The sequence below is a fragment of the Gopherus evgoodei genome, chromosome 2, assembly GCF_007399415.2.
Source record: "Gopherus evgoodei ecotype Sinaloan lineage chromosome 2, rGopEvg1_v1.p, whole genome shotgun sequence".
Lineage (NCBI taxonomy): Eukaryota > Metazoa > Chordata > Testudines > Testudinidae > Gopherus > Gopherus evgoodei.
Window position 1 is genome coordinate 177,213,993 of NC_044323.1, and position 22,442 is coordinate 177,236,434.

The 22,442-nt window shown below is 41.9% G+C and overlaps 1 protein-coding gene and 1 non-coding gene across 2 annotated transcripts in view; one reads left to right on the plus strand and one right to left on the minus strand.

Moving 5' to 3' along the window:
• BMP6 (bone morphogenetic protein 6) overlaps nucleotides 1-22,442 on the plus strand; it is a 173,928-nt gene that overhangs the window by 6,077 nt on the left and 145,409 nt on the right. The gene's annotated exons all lie outside the window — the stretch shown is intronic.
• Nucleotides 277-359, minus strand: TRNAL-UAA. The gene has a single exon. It is a non-coding gene; the product is annotated as a tRNA-Leu (tRNA).

Here is a 22,442-nt window from a genome sequence, read left to right on the forward strand (position 1 = left end):
CAACCCTGGGTTTAGCAGGCTAATGCTCAAACCAATGAGCTATCCCTCCTGCAGTAAATAAATACATACATAAATAGAGATATACCAATCTCATAGAACTGGAAGGGACCCTGAAAGATCATCAAGTCCAGCCTCCTGCCTTCACTAGCAGGACCAAGCACTCATTTTGCCCCAGATCCCTAAGTGGCCCCCTCAAGGACTGAATTTACAACCCTGGGTTTAGCAGGCCAGTGCTCAAACCATTGAGCTATCCCTCCCCACTTTTAAAACAGCAGCTACCAGGAGTGGGGTTCGAACCCACGCAGACATGTGTCCATTGGATCTTAAGTCCAACGCCTTAACCGCTCGGCCATCCTGGTGCAGGTGAATAGTAACATATATTAATATATATTAACATAGAGCAGAGCACTCTTCTAATGAGAATAGTCTCAAATAACTAAATTAGTGCAAACCTCAGCTTGCTCTTGTCTATATGTAGAGGTCAGCAGTGATGTAGCTACATCAGTAGCTAGCCACTGAGTACTGAATTGCAGTTGTTCCCAATTTAGATTTTCTTCCAACTCCTTTTGCTTTTGCCATTATTAGATGGCATGATCTAGGCTGATGCCATTATGGAGATGATTCTTAAATTAGTCATTTTTTACAATATGTTGGAATATTGACGTTTTTGTCAAGTTGCCTATCTGAAATTTACTCTTGGATGGCTGGACATATGATTTGTTATGATCTGTCTTTTATAGGCCCAAATTTCTGCATAGTGGGGTTAGTTTTCCTGGCTTGTAGTTTGATAGAAGAACTCTCTTGTTTGCTGTTTCCATTGAGAATCTTGGGATTGCTTGGCAGAGTCAAGTGCAAGTTTTTAAGGAACTGTTACTTAAATAAGTGGCTTGATTTTTTTTCAAAAGTGAGGTCAAATTGAGTAAACATGACAGAATCAAGCCCTAAGGTGGCAGTATCAGCCATCAGGAGCTGTTTCTCAACTGTAATCAGTTATTACAAATGGACTTGATAATTGCCGTGATATTGTTCATGGCTTTTGTGCTCTTAATATTTATGACAATCAGAGTCTAGACACCCAAAGGAGAGAACGGGGGATCTGAACCTCAAAGAATAAGCAATTGAATTAGCTGATTGTGTGCAATATTAAGTAAGGTCTTTTATGGAAGTGGGTAGTGATCTGAACTTGACGGTCATTAGGAGATATGTGTACAGGCTGTGGTTATGCATGTGTACAATATATATGTGTAGAAAATTGCTATTGTAACTAGGGTGCAGCTTCAGCATCACCTCACAACAGTGTGGGGAAGCAATCAGGCAAGGAGTGGCACATCTCAATCTAGTTGTTTACACAAAACTAACTCCAATCAGATAACATTGTACAATCCAGGGAAAGTAAGTGGTGGACCATTAAAATTAATGGAACGAGACTGAAACTGAAAAGAAAAACTCAGTCCTGGAAAACTAAGGGAGGAGGGAGTTTTCCTCCTCTCTCTGTTTAACCATTAATTACTATGTCTGAGAGAAAGGAAAAAAACAAATCCCTCCATCCCTCCAACCTGGAAACCCTGTTAAAAGGGAAAAGGTTTGAAGTGAAGGCTAACCAGAAACTGAGGGCCAACATCAAAGCAGGGTGCTGTCCCTGAAGCACTGGTCCTCCTCTAGGACGGAGGCCATGCTAGGAAACTGTTCAGAGGCAGTTGGTAACTTGTATTAAAGAAGGGAATTTAGCTAACACAGAAGTGCAAAGCCTGAGGTTTTGTCTTTATGGTCTTCTATGTAACTTGTATGTGTTTTTTTCTTTATTATTTTACCTTTGAATCTATGAGATTTATCTATTAAATAAACTTTGGTTTATTTTTACACAAAGCAAGTCACTGTTGTGCAATCTGGGTGCAGTGTGTGGCCCTGAGCAGATGATGACGGGGGCCAGGAGTCACTTCTTCTGTGAAGAATGATGTATCAGAAGGGAGAAGTCTAAGTGTCTGGTAAGTAAGAATTTGCGGGATGCATTTGAGGAGACATGGGACCAGAAAGGCTTATTGGGGTCATCCTGCAAAGAGTAAGTAGGTGGATGGAAGCTAAGATGAGACCTTCATGCTTGAAGGCTGGCTACTGGTATCAAAGTTCTGAGCTATAGCAGCAGAGCATTAAGGCACCCACAGTAACAAGGCAGGCAATGACAGAACCTCTTACTGGGCTGACTGATCCCCAAAATGTTACAGTATTCACTCAGATTTTAGTCCAGATTTACTGCTGACCTAAGCAGGTGCATCTGCACTGAAACCTATGCCATGTTATTCTGCAAACACTTTTGAAATGATCTAAAAATTCTGGTTTGCCAGTTCATGGGTCCATGTCCCCTGATTTGTCTGAGCTGTCTATTTTTGACCTCCACAAAATCATTAAGGTACCATTCCACCTGCTAGAGGCTTGTAGTTTTCAAGAACAGATTTTTGATCTTTTGATGGCCAGGCATTTTGTTTGGATTAACAGCAAAGAGCCTGTGGCACCTTATAGACTAACAGATGTATTGGAGCATGAGCTTTCGTGGGTGAATACCCACTTCGTTGGATGTATTCACCCACGAAAGCTCATGCTCCAATACGTCTGTTAGTCTATAAGGTACCACATGACTCTTTGCTGCTTTTACAGATCCAGACTAATACGGCTACCCCTCTGATGTTTGGATTAAGCCCCGTTTTATTTGGGAGTATGTATAGGATCTAAGGCTGGGGCAGAGATGGTTATTTATTTATTTATTTTTGGAAAGAAATTGTAGTTTGTGTTATATGGAGACATCTTGTTGCTTAACAGAGCTGCTGTCGGTGTATTCAGTGTTGCTTCCTTTGGTGACATAAATAAATTTTGGGGTAACATTTTCAGAAGTGTGTAAGTAACTTAGAAGTTGAAGTCCGTTTAAAAAATGACTTGGACATAGGTGGTCGGAAACAAAACCCATTGCACTCAATGGGAAAATTCCCATTGATTTCAATGAGCTTTGGATCAGAGCTTGAGGAGCCTGCATCTCATTGCGTTTGAATGAGACTTAGGGTCCCAAGTAGAGCAGGAGCAAGTAGAGCAGTTCTGACAGTGGGTGGAATTTTATTCTCGCAGAATTGTTAACCCAGTTCCAGTTGCAGCGCCAAATGCTACTTTCAGTTTCCTTTGCCCAACTCCAGTGAAGATAGTTAACTACCCCTCTGCAACCTTACTGAGTTCAGTTTCACTGGGGACAGAAATGGTGGGATGACTAAGTAACCAAGATGCTGGCAGCCATGGTGTTTTAATCCCATGTTGTCTGTACCTGCTTTGAGCATGGTTAATCAACTCAGTGATTTCCTGGAGCCCTTCCTATACTAGCCAGCTCACTGTGGCTAAGCATGATAGAACTGAACAGGTGGTAGCAACAGTGGGAATTTTTTGGGGCGAAAAAGTCTAGTATAGACTTAGCCTAAGTGTTCTGCAAATTGAAACAGGAGCTTTTCTTTTAAGTGTCCTGCACATGACTGTCTTGATCAAATGTAGTGCTAATCTCAAGAATACGTAGCCATTTCCCTATGAACTTCCCCTTAAAAACGTTCAGTGGTAACACTTGATGTTCTTCACTAATGCCCAGTATAACTAGAATTCAGAACAGTTGGCTCCATATAAACTCAGAATATTGGGGGATCAGATATTTGTGTATAAATAAAATCATTGTGAAAATGCCTACTTAGAATACAGAACCACAGTATTTGAAATTTATGCAGTGTATAATTGTACTGTACAGCTTGAGTGGCTTTGCAAATTAATCAAGACAGTCTGAATACTTGTGCTGCAGGAATCAAGATTTGCCAGTATTAAAGAAGGAAGTGTTTTAAACAATTCTGCAAAGACATATAATTTTCTTTTTTCTAATGTTTCTTTTACAATAAGACCAGAATGAATCCGTTATTTCTAGCTGTGTAAATGTAAGATGTATTTAATCAGGATAAAATCTTGCTTTATGAGTCACAATTTCTTTGTCATAAAGTGCATTTAAAAAGTTATACAACATAAATGTTCATATTAGTAGTATACTACGTTATGCAGGTGCAGATACACACGTATCTTGTCAGTTTCTTTGCATTACACTTGCCTGGCATATATTGTAAAGGTGTTAGACACTCTGTTTACATATGTGCTAAAGGGTGACATAATGTCTATTGAAGCAAAGTCACTGAGCTCCAAACTAAGCAACAAGGAGCACTTAAAAATGAAAACAGATCAAAGCTCAGAGAGAAGTTGCAATATTCACAGCCAAGAGCAAAGAGGTGTTTGAGAAAAGGGGCAGTTTGTCTGAAACAGAGGTGCATAATTGCATCACTATATCTCCAGAATCCCTTGAGTTTCCAGACTGTTTGATAAATGAATCTGTGAGAATAAATTTTTTAGCAGCAATTCCAGAAAGCCTGCTGAAAATTGTCCAAATAAGTTAGGAAAAAGGTTAACTTATAGCAAGCACATACAAGATGAGAAATCTTAGTCTGCTTGTCTTTTTATAGATGACACTGTAGAAGTTGTGTAGAATTGGACACTCGTAGTGTGACTTTAATATTTTTCAAACATAGTGCACTATCTGCAGTACAGACCTGTGCCTTGGAATGAAGTAACAATTGCTCTTTTAATGCCATTTGAATGTGGTTTTGATCAGCAGAATTTCTCTTCTTGAGAAAAGTGGATTTGGATGTTACCAAATGAATATGCACAAATTAAAAGGGGGGAGGGTTGAAAAAGTAATTTTTTTGACATCACTTCACTGTAGATTTTTTCCAGCACTGTTTCTTCCCTCCTGCTGATCCCCATGATGCTGTTTCAGTCCCATTTAACCTTGACAAAGTGTGTTTGTGTAATTAAATAATGAAAGACAACAGTTACCAGTGCAGCGTTACTATGCACATTTTGTTTATACAGATTTTCATTATTGCACAACATTGACTGAAACTTCTCATCTAGCTTTGTGAACAAGTGACTCCTCCAGAATAGACATCATCTCCCTCAAGAACTTGCATTATGGTGGCCTGTCTTGAATGAGGAGGGCTAGATGAGACTCCCTTTCAAACCCATAAATAGGACATTAAGCACAGCCACTAGGTTGCTGCAGAGCAATACCAGCCGTTTCCTTTCCCAGGGAAATACCATGCTGTCACCATAATGCTCCCAGTCCTGCATGGACTGTGGAAGAGAAGGGATCAAACCTATGTCTTTTGCATGGCAGCAAAGAATACTAAAGCCACCAGGCCAACTTTTATTTATTATTATTATTTTTACTCTAATAATGGCTTTGGAACAATAGAATTCCCAATCCAAGTTGCATATTTGAACTACAAAAGGGATCTGTGTCTGTGTGTGTGTTTGGTTTTCTTTATATGCATATTCTTGACAATGAAGTTGGAACTGACATAGTAAAGCTTCTGATCATCAAGAGTGCTATCCTTGTCACATTATGTATCTAGGATGCTTGGATTTTAATACAAAATACCACAAACACAGTTTTAAAATTTGAACATTTTAATCAGTAGTTATGTATATAAAAATGATATCTGAATGCCTAAGCATAGACTTGATTCCCACACAGAATATCAGTGCCTAATTTGGACAATGAAGTTTGAAAATTGAAGTCTCAGTTGCAAAAAAGCAATTTTTTGTCTCTTACAAACCCTCTAGTCCTTCCATCCTCATGGCCGTTCTTTGAATGCAAAGTTACAGACCTTCTTAGTTAATTATTGTAACATAAAAAGTCTTTGACATGAAAGGGACCAAGCAGTGGCTATACGAGATAATGATTTGTTTATAACAATAATTTAAACAGTATATGAGAAGGATAAACATGTGTGTCCTGCCAACATTTGCTCTATGTTCTCTGCAAGCTTCAATGATTGACTCTCTTGGCTTCCCCTTTCAAATGTTTCTCCCTTTAAAAATAAAACAAATTGCAGGAGAGAAAAATCTTTCATATTTAACGTGGTTTCTATTTAATATGCTATGGGGGATAGCCAGAAACAAAATATACACTCATGTAGTACAATAAAGGATAATTCACATTTAGAGCTGTCTTTATTCTGTTTCTGGTGTGTAGTGTTCTTTATGCTTAGTGACTGTAACAGCAATCCAATCCAAAACGTTCCACCCTGCAGTGTGTGGAAAGTTTATTACTTACTAGAAAGTCTCAGGATCTTACTTTATTTCATCTAAGGTTCTCAAAACACTTCACGAACATTTAATTAAGCCTCACAACTTTCTCTGAGGAACGTAACTATCTGTTATACTCCTTTTCCAAATGGCTGTCTGAGGCATGGAGTTTGTGACTTGCCCAAGGTCACCCGTGAAAATTGGTAGCAGAGCAGTGGAGAGAACCCAGAAGTCCTGACTTCCAGTCCTATGCTCTAACCCAGGGGTGGGCAAACTTTTTGGCTTGAGGGCCACATTTGGGTATGGAAATTATATGGGTGGCCATGAATGCTCACAAAATTGGGGGTTGGAGTTTGGGAGTGGGTGAGGGCTCTGGCTGGAGGTGTGGGCTCTGGAGTTGGGCCAGCAATGAGGAGTTCAGGGTGTGGGAGAGGGCTCTGGGCTGGGGCAGGTGGTTAGGGTGGAGGGGGAGGGGGAAGGGCTCTGACCAGGGGTGTGGGCTCTGAGGTGGAGCTGGGGATGAGGGGTTGAGGGTGCAGGAGGTTGCTCTGGGCTGGGATGGAGGGGTTCGGAGGGCAGGATGGGGATCAGGGCTGGGGAAGGGGGTTGGGGCACAGGAGAGGGTTGGGGTTCAGGCTATGGGTGGTGCTTACCTCAAGCAGCTTGCAGAAGCAGTGGCATGTCCCCCCTCCAGCTCCTACACAGAGGCATGGCCAGGCAACTCTGCACTCTGCCCTGTCCACAGGAGCAGCCCTTGCACCTCCCGTTGGCAGCAGTTTCTGGTCAATGGGAGTTGAGGGGGCAGCACTTGGGGTGAGGGCAGTGTGCGGAACCCCCTGGCTGTCCTTACGTGTAGGAGATGGAGGGAGGACATGCCGCTGCTTCCAGGAGCCATGTGGAGTGGGGCAAGCCCCTGACCCTGCTCTCCTGCTGGAGTGGGGCAAGCCCTGTATGTCGCTGCCTGGCGAGAGCTTGAGGGCCAGATTAAAATGTCTGGAGGGCTGGATGCGGCCTCCAGGTCGTAGTTCTTCCACTCTGCTGTAGCCACTGATCTACGCTCCCCATAATTGTATTGGCAGGTATGCAAAAGACTTGTAAACAATGGCAAGCCAGTGGAACTGTACAATCTACCTTCAATTCCTAATGTCACTTATTGAAAGGTCTTAAAAAAAACAGGAATTCTCATTACTCATTCTTACAACATCTCTTTCCTCCTGTGCACCAATTTCCACCTCCTATTTTAGACTTGTGCTGGTCTCTTCAGGCTTCTGAGTGTCCTGTTGATGGATTTGTCTTCTTTCTCTGTTGTTCTGCATAATGTTTCTCTAGGTCACACTCTTTTTCTCTTCCAGGTGGTTTCCATATTATCACTTGATGTGCAAGTTGTGCTGGTGGCACTTTTAAAACATGTCCTAAATATATCTGTTGTCATCATACATGTTTGATTCTTTAGATTGATTTGCTTTCCTTAGAATTTCTGATGTTGCAAGAAACTCTTTCTAATGAACTTTGAAGATCTTTTGCAGGCATTTACTTTGGAATGAGTTCATCTTTTCAGTTTCCATTGTAGATTTCAGTGACTCTTGTGTCAGTGCCAATCACGCTACTCTTCTAAATCTTTTCACGTTTATGAAAATTGTTTGCTGCTTTTGATATTTGATGCTTGACATCACGCATAGAGTATTACCATCATTGCACATCTCACTCCCTAGATGGGTAGAATGCCTTATTAGTTCTAGAGTTTCTCCCTCTACTCTTATGGTTGCTTTTGGGAGAGTGATAGTCATATATGTTTTCTCCTTGTTTTTGAACAAATTGACTTGTTTTGCTATGGCTTTGTCTACACTACACAGTTTTGTCAACTGCTATAATTACATTGCTTGTGCATGTTCACAGAATACTCCTTCTGTCAGCGGAGCGTGTCCACAGTTGGTGCTCTAGCATTGGTAGTGAGAGCAGTGACCTGTGCTACTCACCACCTTCTGCAGCTAGGAGTTGTGGGAAGGCAGAATAAATTGCAGTGCATCATGGGTGCGGATTCAATGTCCCATTATGCAGTTTCTTCCATCCCAGCATTCCATGGGCTTCCAACTGCATTTGAGGGCATGTTTCAAAGGCCTGTGTTTACTGTGCACCCACCATCTCTGCCTGAAAGGATGGATCCTGCACCGCTCTCTACTGTTGTGGTCACTGTTATGCTGGTCATGCAATATATCATGAGCATCCAATCTGAAAGGGAATCGGAGCTGCCATGGGAAGAAACAAAACACCAGATTACTTTTGGTATTCACAAAGCAGCTGAACACAGTGGATTGTCAGTTTCGGGCTTGGGAAACAAGCACTGAGTGGTGGGATCACATTGTTATGCAGGTCTGGGATGATGAGCAGTGTCTGCAGAACTTTTGATGTGGAAAACTGCCTTCCAGGCACTGTATGTGTAGCTCACCCTAGGACTGTGGTGCAGGGACACCAAAATGAGAGCTGCCCTCTCGGAAGAGAAGCACGTGGTGATTGCTGTGTGGAAGCTGGTGACTCCAGAATGCTACTGTTTGGTCATGAATCAGTTTAGAGTCGGGAAGTCCACCTAGGGGGTTGTGTTAATGCAAATGTGCAGAGCCATTAATTCCCTCCTGCTATGAAGGACTGTGACTCTTGGCAATGTGCGTGAAATAGTGGATGGGTTTGTGGCGATGCAATTCCCTAATTGCAGTGGGGCGATGGATGGCACACAGCCCAATGTTGGCCCCGGACCTTCTTGCGACATAGTACATCAATAGGAAGGGGAACCTCTCTATGGTATTGCAGGTGCTTGTGGATCACCATGGGTGTTTCTCTGACATCAACGCAGGGTGGTCAGAGAAGGTGCATGACACACACATCTTCAGGAAACACTGGCCTATACAGAAAGCTGCAAGCAGGGACTTCCTTTTCAGGGCAGAAGATTCCAGTGGGGGATGTTGAAATGCTCATAGTCATCCTGGGAGACCTGGTGTACCCCTTACTCACATGGCTCATGAAGCTTTACACGGGATACGTGGACAGCAGCAAGGAGCGCTTCAACAATAGGCTGAGCAGGTGCAAGAGGACAGTTGAATGTGCGTTTGGCAGATTAAAAGCACACTGGCGCTGCCTGTATGGCAGGTTAGACCTACATGAGGAAAATATTACCATGGTCGTAGCAGTCTGCTGTGTGCTCCATAATATTTGTGAGGCTAAAGATGAAAAGTTTGCCTGGGGTGGAGCGCAGAGGCAGATTGCCAGGCTGCTGAATTTGAGCAGCCAGATACCAAGGCTATTAGAGCAGCACAATGGGGCGCTATTTGCATCAGGGAGGCTTTGAGGCATCATTTTGACAATGAGCACCCCTAAGGTGTCTTTCCGTACAGCACTTTACCATGCTTTGTTAACTTGCTGCCTTTGCATGAAAATTGTGATGATTCCTGACTGTGATTTGTAGTCAGCAAATGATCAAATTGCCACTATATATTACTACCAGCAGCAACAACCAATCTCTATTTGTCTCCTACAGACTTTGTTTTTATTAAATACCAATTAACAACATAAACAAAAGGCTTGGTGGGAAGGAAGATAAGAGTGCAGGACAGTGTAGACTCTCATAGCTGTGGTTAAGTCTAGCTGTAATTTTGGAAGTTGTCGAAGGGGTGGAGTGAACAGGGTACCGAGACTTTCCAGGAAGTTGCAGGGAATGTGTGAGACGAGTTTGGGAAGGGCATGGAAAGCAGTTCTATATTGGCTTCCGGGGGAGGGAGGGCAGGTGAGCGTGCATGTGTTCTGGATGGAGCATGATTAGGTACTTCAACATCTCTGTTTCCTCCTCCATCACTTTTTTCATCCACTCCCATCCCAATGCACTCCTCATTCTCCTTTCTGTCCAGCCTTTCTATTTTAAAATTTTCCTTCAGGGTCTCTCTCCATTCTCTGTGTGTTTCACCTTTGAGGATTGAAGTACCTCTCGGAACATGCCCTTCTTGCTCCTCATTGGTCGCTTCCTTATCTGGCGGAGGTGCTCTTCTGGTGGGTAGGGGGTTCCCCTGAAGGCCACATCTCCTGAAGCATAAGAAACAATGCACAGAAGTATGATCGTTAGTTCATGCACAGCTTGGAATCATTATAGTAAAACACACCTCTTTTTTGTATACTAATCACTTTCTCGCTGTCCTTGGGCAAGCACACGTGTTGGCGAACATCTTAAACATGGTGAGTTTGGCCCGTGTGTGTGGGTGTTGGGCGCTAAAGATGGGGCAAACAGTCTAAGTGTTTTCTAAGGGGATCACTGCCGGAAACTAGAGACATTATTGTAAATTCTGCCACCATTTTTTACAGGTGGGGGTCATTGAAGCTAATATCTCACTCCTGAGAGTAAGCAAGGGTGCATCTCCTGCATGCATGTGGCTTCGGAACAATTCCCTATGCTGCTTGCCTGTGTGCCACTTTGGTCCTTGATTGCCGATTGGCACGAGAAAGGTTCCTACAATGGAGGAAGGAACAAAGCAGCTCTGCCAAGGAACCTTCGCTAGAGGATTGGCGAATACCTCCAGGAAAGTTTCCTAGAGATTTCTCTGGAGGATTCCTGTGAAATATCAGTGTGCATTAACTCACTGTTCTTCCGCACTGCTTAGCTACACAAGGGAATGTGGAGCACACATAAACACAGCTAGTCTTGTACATTTCTATCCCTTCACCCTCTTCTAGATTGTACAGAGCAAAGAGAAGCTCTACCTCATATAACCAAGCAGCATCTACTCAAAAAGATCACTTACCAGAGCTTTCCTCTCCTGCATCATGCACACTGTGAAGCTCAAAAGCTTATACTTTCCACCAACAGAAGTTGGTCCAATAAAAGATATTAATTCGCCTATCTTGTCTCTCTCCTATCCTGGCACCAAAATGGTTACAACACTGCAATAAGTAGAACAATATCATTGGCAAAAATAAGGTCATCCAATTGTGCTTTATCATTTGTCCATAAAACTCCTTGGTTACCTTCTGTGGTTACTTTCCTCATGGCATAGTCAGTGACCAGTGCAGACAATAGTGGGGAGATAATATACACCTTACTCCAGTTGCACGGCAAACTATTTATCAGCTCTATTGCAAATGGTATATAGTCTATTCACCCGCTATATGAATGCTGACTACTTCTTAGACATGACTGATAGGAGTAGAGTCACTCTTACAAATTGCTTTTGCACTTAGATCTGATCCTGACTGGGCCTCTGAGCACTACTGTAATATCAAAGTCCATTCATATTACTGCAGTTTGCCAAAAGTGCCAATTTTTTACATGATAAAAAAGCTACTCTTTAAGTCTCTGATATAAAAAGACATTTAATTACAGTGGTTATAGACTGATGGTTAGAGAGTTGCAGGGACACTGCGCCATATTACCAGGACAGTAGCTGCTTAATATAATGGGGCTCTAATTTTGGTTGTGGGTGAGGAGGATGTCTCTAGTTGTTACTATAATGCAAAAAATAGCAAAGACTCTATAATCAGGGAAACTTAGAGAAGTAAAATAATAAAATTTGTACAGTGCTTTTCATATGCAAAACATCCCAAACTGAATTACAGAGTGAAACAAAATGTTGGCCAAATGTAATATGGGTCATGGGTAAGTTTTGAAGGAAGAAGTAGATATTAACCATTCACAGAGCAGTCCCTTCGGTAGGATGAATTGGGGCAATGGCTCGAGGCGCCGCACTTTTGCGGGCCCTGTGGGTTGATGCGATTGGCTGGCGCGGTCGGTCCCTGAAGAAACAAATCTGTCATGTCTGCCCCAGGCCCTTCACCCCCCTAGTAACGGCCGTGATCATTCATGTTGATGGGTGCCAGATCAGTGATGAACTTCAGTACTCACTGGGAGCCACTGTCTGAAAACATGCAGGTTGGCCACAAAGCCAGAAATAAGTATATGCTACGGAAGCAGCATCAGTGTGCTCTAATGTTTTGTCCCCTGCATATCCTGTGGGAGTAATCTGTGCAGGATCTACAAGTGCATTTGCGTGGTGTGGCAAGCTCAGGACAATTAGCTACCAGGAGAGGAGTAGTAATTAGTCCCAGAGGGGTTAAAAGGCCTCTCCCTATCCATTGAGGGGAGATAACCATGGAGAAATAAGGTTCAGCTGGAACAGGGGTTACCAGGGAACTAATTAGCTTCAGCCGGCCCCACTTGCTGGGGACCTTTTTAAACCCTCCCTGGCAGGGAAGTGGGGGGGAGGGGAGTGAGTGAGGGAAGTAAGTAAGTAGAGTAGCTGCTAGCAAGTAGGTGCAGCCGGACTCTGAAACTCTTCCTGCAAGGAAGATTGCACTCTCCCCAGGAGAGAAAAACAGAGCAAGGGACTGACTGAGAAAGGATCGGCCAGCCCCTGCGTGACCGGGAAGGACTTTTGCTTTGCCAAAGCTTGTGGCTCCAAGGCAACAAGGGACTGAGCCAGCAGAGGAGAAGCAGGTACTTTGCCACATTAGTCACAGGACATATGCATGTAGAAGTGAAGCTCTGCCTGCTAAAATCCATCCTGGAATGGAAGGAGTCAGATTCAGGGTGGACATCTTTTGCCCTATGGGTTTCTTGGTGAATACCAATGTGTGGAGACCTGAAATTTGGCCTTATCTTGTCTCTGTTTCTGATGCCAAACTACTGAACTATAATTTCCAGCCAGTTATTTTTTTACATACTCCTTAAAATGCAACTTTCTTGGTTTCTAAGAGCTGAATTTAGAACTAGAAGAGATAACTGATTGAGCAAACGCTTTAAACTTGAAAGGTATTGGATAAACTCTTACTGAGTGAGGAGTTATACATATAGCCCATGGTTAAAGTGAAGGTCTTGTTAATTATTGAGACAATGAAAGAGGCACACTTAGACAAAGCAATGTTCATGCTGAAAGAAGATTAAAAGTTTAAGTATAGTAATAAGTTTTATGTTGACTGTTACATTTTATGGGAAAGTTTATATTTAAATAACATATAGCGCAATGATTGGAGGCCAAATAATAATTCCTTTATATATCAGGAATTATTGGAATTGGGGCCATCTGATACGTTCACTATTGTCTGCCTGGGGTCCCAAAAAACCACTTTGTTGCTTCTGGCAGCAATCTGTAGATTTGGCAGCTTTGATTCCCTAAAACCTGAAGAGAGAATTCATTAATTCATAGCACTTTCCAGGATAAACCCTGCAAAACTCATCTGAAAAAAAAGTTAATCTCTGCTGTCACTCAAAACATTACATTTGTCTTCAGAGACAAAATATAAAGGTACATAAGAATATAAGAACAGCCATACCGGATCAGACAAAAGGTCCATCTAGCCCAGTATCCTGTCTTCCGACAGTGACCATTGCCAGGTGCTCCAGAGGGAATGAACGGAACAGGTAATCACCAAGTTACTCATCCCCTGTCGCTCTTTCCCAGCTTCTGGCAAACAGAGGCTAAGAACACTATCCCTGACCATCTTGACTAATAGCCATTGATGGGCCTATCCTCCATGAACTTATCTAGTTCTTTTTTGAACCATGTTATAATCTTGGCCTTCACAGCACCCTCTGGCAAGGAGTTCAGCAGGTTGACTGTGCATTGTGTGAAAAAATACTTCCTTTTGTTTTTTTTAAACCTGCTGCCTATCAATTTCCTTTGGTGACCCCTAGTTCTTGTGTTATGAGAAGAAGTAAATAACACTTACTTACTTTCTCCACACTAGTCATGATTTTATAGACCTCTGTCATATCACCCCTTAGTCATCTCTTTCCCAATCTGAAAAGTCCCAGTCTTATTAATTTCTCCTCAAATGGCAGCTGTTCCATACCCCTGATCTGTTTTGTTGCCCTTTTCTGAACCTTTTCCAATTCCAATATATATTTTTTTGAGATGGGGCAACCACATCTGCACGCAGTATTCAAGGTGTGGGCGTACTATGGATTTACATAGAGGCAATATGATATTTTCTGTCTTATTATCTATCCCTTTCTAAATGATTCCCAACATTCTGTTTGCTTTTTTGACTGCCACTGCACATTGAGTGGATGTTTTCAGAGAACTATTCACAATGACTCCAACATCTCTCTCTTGAGTATTAACAGCTAATTTAGACCTCATCATTTTATATGTATAGTTGGGATTATGTTTTCCAGTGTGCATTACTTTACATTTATCAATATTGAATTTCATCTGCCAAATACTTCCTGGGCTGGGCATAGGTGTTGACTCCGTGGGTGCTCCAGCGCTGGAGCACCCATGGGGAAAAATTAGCAGTTGCTCCACACAGAGGCGGCTTTATGTATCTTGCCGCCCCAAGCACGGCAGTCAGGTGGCTTTCGGTGGTGCGCCTTCAGTGTTCCCACCACCAAATTGCCTCCGGTGGACCTCCTGCAGGAGTGCCGCCAAAGGCAGCCTGACTGCTGCCCTCACGGTGACCGGCAGGCTGCCCCCCATGGCTTGCCGCCCCAGGCACGTGCTTGGTGCGCTGGTGCCTGGAGCTGCCTCTGGCTCCACGCCCACCAGCAGCCGAGCTTCCATCTCCTCGCCTCCTTTTCCCCCCTCTCAGCATGCAGTGTCCCCGCTACTCCCTCCCTCCCAGCACTTCCTGGCCCCCCGCTGCCTAACAGCTGTTTGGCGGTGCTAAGGACTTTCTGGGAGGGAGGGGGAGGAGCGGGGACGCGGCACACTCAGGGGAGGAGGTGAAGAGGCAGGGCAGCGGTGGGGACTTGGGGGGAAGGGAGTGGAATAGGGGCAGGAAGGGGGTGGGGCTGGGGTGGGAAAAGGTGGGGTGGGGACTTTGGGGCAGGAGTGGGGCTAGGGACAATGCGTGTCGAGCATCCACTAGGCAGAGGGGAAGTTGGTGCCTATGGGGCTGGGTAGTTACAGAAATCATATGCCATAATTTCAGTCTTCTGACTGGATGAGGTATGCAATTAATCAAGAGTGAATTTTGAATTACAGACTTTCATGTCAGATTTGCAGTTGTTTAATTATACCATTCTACATGGGAGCTAGACACTGGTTACTCCTGAGTATTTGCCCTGGCAGAGCTAGAGCACTAGAAGGGTCTTGGAAAGCCAACCCAAAATAGTCACACACAAAAGTCAAATGCAAACCAATATTTGCCAAATAATTATTTTGCAATATTAAGCCAGTAGTGGGTGCTCATTTACATGGAATCACAGGGTTCCACTAGCAGACAAGAATGGGGAGAAAGCAGCATTTGGCTTAAAGAAAAGCCCTACATTGACTCCAGTGTAGGAAGCCAATATCAGGGTTTTGCTTGTCCCTGGACATTTGCAGTGACTGCCTGTTCCATCAGGGTGGTGTGATGGCACTTGGCATCCGTGAGGGACACATGCATCTGAGAGAGTGATGGACAAGTGTTACACATTAAATGACAACTCTAACCCTCTCTGGAGATCTCAAAGCACTTTATAGACATTAATGATAACCCTCATTACCTAGCTGACCCAAGGCATGTACCATTTGCCCTGTTCTGTAGCTGGGGACACGTAAGCACCAAGCGGTGATATGATCAGTGCGTGGTCTCAGAGTGAGGTAGTGGCAGAGCCAGGAATCCCACTGCTCCATCCCCTGCTAAAACCACCAAAGGGCTCATTGGAAAACAACAGATAAATTGATGAGAACAAGTGGCGGCTCAACTCAGTGGATGCCTTTCCTCAGTCCCTCCTGAATGCTGCCTTGTACTGGGTGTTAGAAGCTCCCGGATCCCATGCCCCACAGTAACACTCTTGAATTGCTCAGACTCAGATGCATGTCAGCTCCATGCAGACATGTCCATCTTCTAATGAATGAGAAAATGATTGAATCTTTGTTGAAATTTTAAAAACAAAAAGCTGAGTAGAGTAACACTGAGTATTTAACAGTATATTTAATCAGTGTGAAGTGTGCATATAAGCTAAATAAATATCTCAGGGGCAGATCCTCAGCTGGTATAACCTGTCATAACTCTGTTGGACTCCATAGAGTTAACAGTTTATATCAGCTGAGGAGCTGTACCCTCGTCCAGAGAAGCTGACATCATGTGAAGCTGCAGTTTTCAGCACCTCCCAGCATTGGGCCCTTGAACACCAGAAATCCTTACTCTGTATGCTGCAGAACATTTCTAAAGAGTTGTTAAGGAATTTGAACTGCTTGTAGTGCACAGATGTTTTGTGAAGCTTGTTATTTTCTATGTTGGAGGTTATGAGTCAGATTACTGTTACCAAAATGTTTATGTGAAATCATTTCTGAGTCATATATTTGCATCATATACAACCTGTCTGACAATCAAAACATTCAGCACTCAGCTAATGACTATACTAAGTTTTCCAACACTCTCATCCAACATAACATAATTACACAGAAAAGTGCAATATATTACTTTGACAGGGTTCTCCATGTGTCTTATAAGATAAAAGCAAGACATCAGAATTACTCTTATTTTAAGTTGTCAGATGAATATGCATCTCATTGTATGAAACCAAGTTTGAAAAAAAGTCATATATATCAATATAAAAATAATACAGTTAAAAAGGAATTACATACCCTGTAACTACTGAAAACTAGCTCTTTAAAACCCAAATAAATGTTGAACCCAGATTGGGTCAGCGCTGTTAATTTTTTCTCTGCTAATAGATATTTGATTAGGTTCTATTAATGAACTAGTGGAGAGTATTGAATATTTGTATGGAAAGCTGCTTTACTACCAGAATGCTACAGCTGTCCAGGAGACTGTTTGGTAGTTTCTGTACAGTACAGTTTACAAAAGGGAAATGAAACATTTTTAACAGCTTGGAAGATATAAACAGCCTGCAAACTACAACTTAATGCAGATTCTGTTTATCTGTTCTGTAACTTCTAGCATAAGTAGAGGTTTTTTGCAAAAATAGTTTGAATAAATAAGACAGACTTTAAAAGTACATATATTTACTCTAAAAGTATGTGAGGACAGTGGCAGGAATGTTCATTATCGCATACCATTCAAAGATGTAAAAAACCAGTAACACCCCTCTTGACTGTTTGTTTTCTTAGCAGAAAGGTTCCCTTTTTGCCTTGATATAGAGTGAAAAATCAGGGGGCTAGGAAAAATACTAGTTTAACTTAAAAATATATAGGCTGCGGTCTCTGTGGTTGTATTTTTTGGGTGGGGGATTGATTTATCTCTGTTTTTTAGATCACTCCTGCTAAAAAAGCATGCAGGGATTTAAATGGAAAATTAATTTAAGACTGATTTGTCAGATGCAGTATGAAATTTTGGTTTACAGTCTTTCAGAATTGGTGTTTGGGATCTGCATTACATGTGTGGATGGCACTGGCAGGCCTTTTCACATAAAATATTAATGGATTTCATCACTTTTACTAGACTGGCATAGTGCAAACTGCAAGATGGGAGATGATGACATTCTTTATATTTATGGTGAAAAAAGTCAAGCATGGGCAATATAGTAATGGCCATATCTGACTGTAAATGCCTAAACCACGCCTGGTAATTAGTGAGCCTTTATTTGAAGCATTAAAAAAATCTTTCCCATGTGCTGTTAGTGAGCACCATCTTTGCTTATCCACCCTCTTTGGCTCGCATCAGTGGCAAATGTATAATTGGACTATGAGGACCAATATATTGCAAAGTGTAGTGGAAAATGCCAAGAAAAATCTGTTGGATGAAGTCCATTTGTCCTGTGTTAATTTGTAGCCCTGTAAACAAACACAGCTGCTGAGTGTAGGATCAGTGTTCAAAGTGGTAAAAACAGTGATGCATTGCTAATGAGATCGCAGCAGAAGAAATATGTAACATATGAGGCTGCAGCACAGCTCTAGTCTATCTTCAGTTTCTTATATGTTTTCATATATTTATGATACTATAGGTTAACTTAACTGTGAAGATGTTTATACTTCCCAGGCCGTTCAGATGAGACTGTCAGAGTATTAAGTCAGTATTGACTGAGCTGATACTTCTGAACTTTTGAAGAAGAGTCTGAATTAGAGTCCCTTTAAAATTATTTCTCTTCTACCAATATGCTATCAATTCATTCTTCTTTGCTTCATAGCTCCCCCACCCCACCTCCAAGTGCTCTGTGTGTGTGTTTGTGTAACTTTCATTTGTCGTTTCACCTTTAAAATCCTGTGTCACCAAATAAATGACATGAGAATTAGAGCATTAGAAACCTCGGGGTCAAGTCTGCAAGGTCACTGGCAAATGCAGCAGCACTTACACTGTAATTTGTCTTGAAGCTCAGTTACATGTTTTGACATCCCTGTGCTGATTAATTGCTCTGAAAAAGTTGAGGATGGTCTCAGTTGCTGTAATAGAAAAGAGGTTTTCTTTTCCTGCCACCTCAATCATTTACAGAGGAATTATTCTATGATGTGTTTACAGTGCCTAGAACAATAGGGCCCGACTCCTGACTGGGGCTTCTAGGTGCTACCACAAGACAATTATAAATAATGATAAAATGCATGTGCTATACCATTGTGCATATCTTTTCATTACAGAGGACTGAAGATACTAATTTGTGTTTCCTCACTTACTTTAAGAAAACTAAGGAGGGTTGGGGGCTATATAATTCAGGTAGAGGGAAATGGAGAGTAAATATGGCAGGCTATAGATCACCAGGTCGAATCCAGCCCAGTTTGGTAGAGCCTGAAATAAAGCTGGTTGAAAAATCTCTGATGGAATGCTGATGAATCAAAGTAGAAATGTTTGACTGAGATAGTTTGATTTTAGATGAAGTTGCAATGGAAACCTGCCAGACTCCTCAACAACTCAGCTGGTGGTCTGCTGTAGAGTCCTGGCTTCCAAGTGCTGGGATTCTTCTGCAGCTTACCTGGGCAGCTGCTGTAGAGTGGGACTTCAAGCATCTCAGCTCTTCTGTCTCTTGCCAGGCAAGATGGCAGGGAGCCTGGCAGGCTGGACTCAATTAAATCATTTATTTTCATCAGCTTTTCCATTTGTACTTAAGCTACTGTCTAAGAAAGATGCATTCTCATTGGCTGATATAATCATTAAAACATGTTGATTTACAACTAAATAGAGCCTTTATACTAGGTTTGATATATCTTTTGGCTAGATCTACCAGGAACATTATACTTATATACATTTATTTAAGCAATTCTATAGCTTAATATTTTCAGATTCTTATTAATCATACATTTTAGTATGTAAAAATGGTGAATGATGTATTTCTTATTTACTACATAATTAACTTTTTGCTCATAAGCTATGTCACGCTGTATTAGGATGGTAACTGGAATGTAATTAAACACACAAAACTGCATATATCTTTATTTTTGTTAAAACAACATTAAATGGTTTGGCTATATAAACTTCTCTTTTCAAAACATGTTTCACATTTACAACTAAATGATTTATTAAACAGAGGGATTAACTGTAGCCAGTGAATTAAACTGATTATTTCAGGTCAGCCTGGGAAAATTTTAAATTATGGTTAAGTGAAAGTGACTGGAGCTCACGTTCCTGCTTGTCTAAGGGCTTGTTTACACATATAGCACTGCAGTGGCACAGCTGCACCGCATCTGGTGAAGATGCTCTGTGCTCTCTCATCGATATAATAAAATTATCTCTGTGAGTGGTGATAGCTAGGTTGGTGGGAGAAGCTATCCTGCCAACATAGTGCTGTCTGCACTGGCACTTATGTCACTCAGAGGGGTGACTAAATCACCCCACCCTGAACGACATAAGTAACACTGACATAAGCTATAGTGTAGACATAATCTAAGTCTCTTAAAAATGAGACAGTCTCTTTAGTTGCTTAGGCTGACCTATCGTGCCATGTTTATAAAGCTTGACCTCAAAAGTTAGATGTTTTCCCCTCAGTTCTTTCTTTATATAGACAAGCAGTCTTAAACTCAATTTTTGATAGAGGCTTATGAATTCAACATATTTATTTAAATGTTAAGAGATTATGATAAGTTTAGGCCTTAACATATTTTGTATTAAATTCAGATTTCATTTTAAACAAATTTGTTTTTAAAAAGAAAAAAATATAATTTAAATAAGAAAATAAAAAATTCTAATTTAAATTTAAAAAATCTTAAAAAAAAAAAAAAAGCATAAAGTTTTATTCACCCTGGAGTGTGGATGCCCTGGGACTGCTAGCTCTAAGGCATGTGGGTCCTCTGCAGCCCAGTTTCCAGGAACCACAGCTCTGGGGCAGCCCACCAGGAGTACTGTCCAAAAGCTGGAGCACTATTCCCTTTTGTGCAAAACTTCCAATTTTTTGGTTTTCATTCCATTCATAATGAAACCAGGTTTCAAAATGTCAACACTTTCATGAAATGGAATTACCTTCCTCTGCACATCTGTAGTCTGAAAGTCCTTGCCATTAGATGGGATTCCCAGTGGCCAGAAGAAATAAGTTAATGGGCTCAGTCCAGTCTCTAGGTGATGGTTGTTTATGTTGCCATTCTAACTAGCACCCTCTTTTGCATTCAGACAACAGAGGCTCTTGCTTGAATGGGCACAGAGACTGAACTGAACTGACCTCTCTTATCATTAAAGGTCAACCTGCAGGACATGGGTTGAGTAGAACCATTTGGGGGCTAGTATGGAGAAACTTTCACTGCTGTTATTTCTGCTGTACTTATTCTGTATATATACTGATATGGAGAATTGAGCATTCCAAGGCTGTCAATCTAGCCTCTTCCAAAACAACAAAATTAAGTCAGATGTAGGTTCTCATTGCCACAAAAACCAAACAACTCTCTCAACCCCTCGTAAATAGCAAATTTATAACACTGGGATTGGTTTCTGTGGTGATGCTTTGTACATTTCCACTTTTATACCAGTTTGACAAAAAGTAAATTAAAATGTCAAATCTAAGTATTCTAATATAAATATATGCATTATCAAATCTCTTATTCATAAAGCTAGTGCTAATTTAACCCCACACAAAGCAGCTGAAGCCTGTCTTTTCTCACTATTGAGTCTCTATTTTAATAACATATAGTTGACTGTCCAAAATTAAGTTAACGATCATTGGCACTTTATTTTCTAGCTAGCAATGTATATATTCTTGGTTTTGGACCTTACCAATTTAGAATGGGGAAAACTTAGTTTTATACCATTGGTTCTCTTAACAGTTGATAAAATTAAAGGACTCAATAAATCAGGACTTTTCTTTTTTCTTTTCTCAGCCATCTTTTATTTTAAAACAACAGAACTAGTGAAAATCAAAGTGTAAATACTTGGCTGGCTGGCTTACTGTTTAGAATAGTTTTCATCAATCCAGAAATACATAGTTTTTAGGGTCACATTCTGGACTTGTATTCCTGTTGAGTTACAGCACCTCTGTTCTGCAAGTAACCCCATTGACGTAACTGATGCTGTTTGAGGAATAAAGTAATACTCAATATGGGTAAGAGTGGCAGAATCTGGCCCCTTAGGAGGTGCAAACAAAAGCAAGGTAGGGGCTTGGGTTTATCTACCACTTCCAGATAACACTGACCAGGAAGAAGCCAGTCCTTCTCATCCTCACAAATAATGTTATTTATCCATTTCAGTTCTCCCCCTATCCTCTTACTGACAATGAGAGGAAGCAGAAATCCACCATGGGTGAAGTCTCAGAATTTCATGCAGTCAGACCTTAGACCTGATTGCCAAGAGCACTTGCCTTGAGTTTGCCTTGGTCTCTTTTCAGGATTAATTTTATTACTTACTGTGCCAGCAACTTCAGAGAAGTTGACTCCTATTTGTCTGGTTGTATAGGCCTCCAGGGCATTCAGACTAACTGGGGATCTAAAGAAACCATTTAGAAGGAAAGAGAGAAATCCTGAGTAGAACTGAAGACTGTGTACCAATTTGACCCTTTATGCTCTTTGTGAATTATCAACAGAAAGGTTTTGATTTTTATCAGTTGTCAGTTACTTGAAAATTTCCAGGCAAATGTATTTCAATGAAAGTTGCCTGTGACCTATTCTCTTGGGCTCGCAAACCATTATAATTAAAGCGGGGCTTGTGGAGCACCCCCCACCCTTCCTCCCTCCATTCTCCGCCTACCAGACTGGGAGGGGCGGGGTAGCTCAGGACCTTTGCCTTGCAGCAGGGCTGTGGAATAGGGGCTTTTGCCCAGCGGGGAGGGGAATCTTGGGGCTTCAGTCCTGCGCATAGGTGCCAACTTCAGCTCCTGCTGGTGGATGCTTAATCCCCCACTGCCTCTGGCCTTGCCCCAACTCCAGCCCTTCCATGAGGCCCTGCCCCGCCCCACCCCCATTCCAACCCCTTCCCCAAAGTCCCCTCCCCAACCCCACTCCCTCCCTGCCCCTATTCTGACT